Source organism: Centruroides vittatus, unplaced genomic scaffold (genome assembly GCF_030686945.1).
Source record: "Centruroides vittatus isolate TY-2023 unplaced genomic scaffold, ASM3068694v2 contig_836, whole genome shotgun sequence".
NCBI classification, from domain to species: Eukaryota; Metazoa; Arthropoda; class Arachnida; order Scorpiones; family Buthidae; genus Centruroides; species Centruroides vittatus.
Window position 1 is genome coordinate 54,143 of NW_027122543.1, and position 2,974 is coordinate 57,116.

At 37.6% G+C, this 2,974-nt stretch overlaps 1 non-coding gene across 1 annotated transcript; it reads left to right on the top strand.

Moving 5' to 3' along the window:
- Positions 1 to 2,047: 2,047 nt before the first annotated feature.
- On the top strand, positions 2,048 to 2,130 carry TRNAS-CGA (transfer RNA serine (anticodon CGA)). The gene has a single exon. It is a non-coding gene; the product is annotated as a tRNA-Ser (tRNA).
- The last annotated feature ends 844 nt before the right edge of the window (positions 2,131 to 2,974 follow it).

Sequence of the window (2,974 nt, forward strand, 5' to 3'; positions counted from 1 at the left end):
TATATGAATTTGCACCGAATGTTCTCATTTTCAACTAAGTTAACGTATCTCATATTTATATAAATAGAATAATGCAAAACAAGGAAGAACGGAATGAGGAATTGTTGGTAATTTTGAAATAGTAAATTATTTTGCGTTGACACCTACAGACAATAAAAATTGTTATAAAAATAATTTTCATTGTTTAGAAAATAGTGGCGCCATCTTTCAAAAATTAAAGGAAGTAATTATTATCTATTGATAATTATAGCTAACAATAACGATTATATTTATAGAATATTGTACGACATAGCCCGGGACGCCCCCTAATGGGCGTTCTAGCAGCAGCGGTGTCATTCCGTGGTATAAATAATAAATTCGTATTACAAATAAAAATAATAATTTATTGTTAATAAATAAATTATACTATTAATTTAAATAATAGCTGAAAACCATCGCTAGAGACGCCCCCAGTGGGCGTTCTAGACATTCTGTTACAGATTACAGATATACAAACAATGGGATGTATATAGAAGATAAGAAATAGTCTTGAATTTCTTCATATAAGTATTATTAATTGGAAATATAAATTAATTCATCATTTTCACTGCACTGTTCATTGTGTAAACGATTACATGATTATTAACAATGTTATAAGAATTATGTTTAGATACACGAAATTCTTTTTCACCTACGAAAAATACCTTTAGTTATTACGCACAAAAACGAAACATTTTACATTTTTGTATATACTTTGACTACACGTAAGATAAAAATCGTTCTAGTAATTGCAAATTCTTCCCTTTTTTTTCCTACTGAATACGTGCTATGAGTATATGTTCAGAATGCTTAACAAACAGTAATTGTAAATTAGAAAAGGTAATTCGTACTTGTATAATTTGCCGATGCAGTCCTATGCATAAAACGTTTGGGGCTAGCCGACTACGGTGCTCTGTAAATCTGCACAATAAGAATGTGAGATCTGGAATTCCATCAGACTCAAAATTGTAATAATTTTCCCTATTGTAAACATCCTCGATAGAAAAAATTCCTAGCCGAGAAAATATGAGTTCCTGGCCGTATAACTGTCAACTATCCGTTGTTCTTAAGCTGTATACAGATTATCTTGCAACTTAAGTTTATAGTTAACGTCCGAATTCGTCATATATTTTCGGTCCCGGGAACACCTATGACCCAAATCGCCATCAACAATCGATCACGTGACCGATTTTCCTAGCCTAAAATTATAAAAGCCGCTTCTTTCCCCCCTCCGGGGAGTCTTTTATCTTCTGCCGGATCAATCGCCATCGCAGGTCGTCACCGCTCTGGACCTTAAGTTCCAGCGTCACCGCGCTCAGTCGTGACTTTATAAAAGTGTGCCATTCCCGGATACCTATATACACTTCTTGGATATCGAAGTGCTAACTCGATAAGGAACTTATTATAAGGTATGAACTAAACCTGTAAGCTCTCTCTCGAACCCTACGCGAATTAGAGAAATTAGTCAACTTTTGTAATTGTGTCCTTTGTTTAATTCCAATAAATCTTGTTTTAATGGTTAAATGGTGTCTCTTGCGAGTGGATGGGAGTTGAGATGGGGTCAACGATAAGGCGAAAGCCTTATCGTTGACCCCATCTCAACTCCCATCCACTCGCCCGACAAGAAGTGTCCCGACTCTCGGGACCGAAATCGTAAACTTAGCCATCTTGAGAAGTGAAAGGTCAACGACCTTTGACCAGAAAGGGGAGATACGACTTCCTCCTACCTCCCTCGATCTCAGAAGAATAATAAGCAAAGAGAAGAGAGACAACATGTGGTTTGTCGTTCTGGTCCCTTTATATTAAATCCGATTTGTGAATGAATTACGAATCGGGGGCTCATGTACTGGTGTTGTAAGAAAAACCTATAGAGAGGAACGAACGCTGCATTTACAGGAAATGTGTAAAAGTCGCGGCAATTCCCTTGGAAAGCATCGGTCGAGAGAGAATTGTATTCGGGACTGTTTTCGCACGAAAAGTAATGAAACGTAACTTACGTGAAATCGTGGGTTGCGGGAAAGCGCAGAGAGCAGTCGTGGCCGAGTGGTTAAGGCGATGGATTCGAAATCCGTTGGGATTCTTCCCGCACAAGTTCCAATCCTGTCGACTGCGTGTTTGTCAATTAATATCATTTTTTGTCGGGAAACGTAATTTGTTTCGGGCTCGGGCGTAAGTTGTGACACAGTGGAAATTGATACGTAGAAATTTCTTATAGTTTGTGTTTTTTGTAATAGTCATAGTGGCTTAGTTGGAACAGTAAACGTGCGACGATTGACAACAACAGTTATTCGACCAACTTGGGTGCACTCGCCCGAGAGTGGCGACGCCATGTTAACTGATGTCTCACGGTCGATCGCTACACGGATGTCAAATGAACATCGGTATAGTCAATAGCCGAAATACTGAGCGTGGAAAATGTGAACCTAGAATTAGATGACAATTTTGGAGGCTGCACATGCGATCAAATGTAATCGTTACTCGAGTGGTACGCGCAGTCTTGAGGAGGAGGAGAAGGAGGAGGAACTGCAGTTGCAAACTTGTCGTTTTGCAAGCGTATGTGATGGAGAACTTGACGTGCAAAGACTGGAAAATACATTTGAGCGGCGATTGCAGTGACCGTGTGGATAGAGATGTATGTGTTTTTTACTCCAGATATTACGAGAATAAAATATTTCATATTAGCTGTGTACTTCCTCTTTTCTTTTGTTTAAGCCATAGTTTAACACATCTAAAAGGAAGTTTCAAATTCGTTATAAATGCGAAAATAAATCATTCTCAAGAGGGATGTTTAGTCATTCAATAAATCTCATTATCTTTTGTATATTTCGCTTCCTGGTCTTTATCACGTATAAACTTTTAACTGTAAAATTCGGACACCTTAATTTAACAAAATTTCAATTTTATTCATAGATTAGAAAGGGTCACTCAGTAAATTTAACAAGGTAGATTAAAAGGG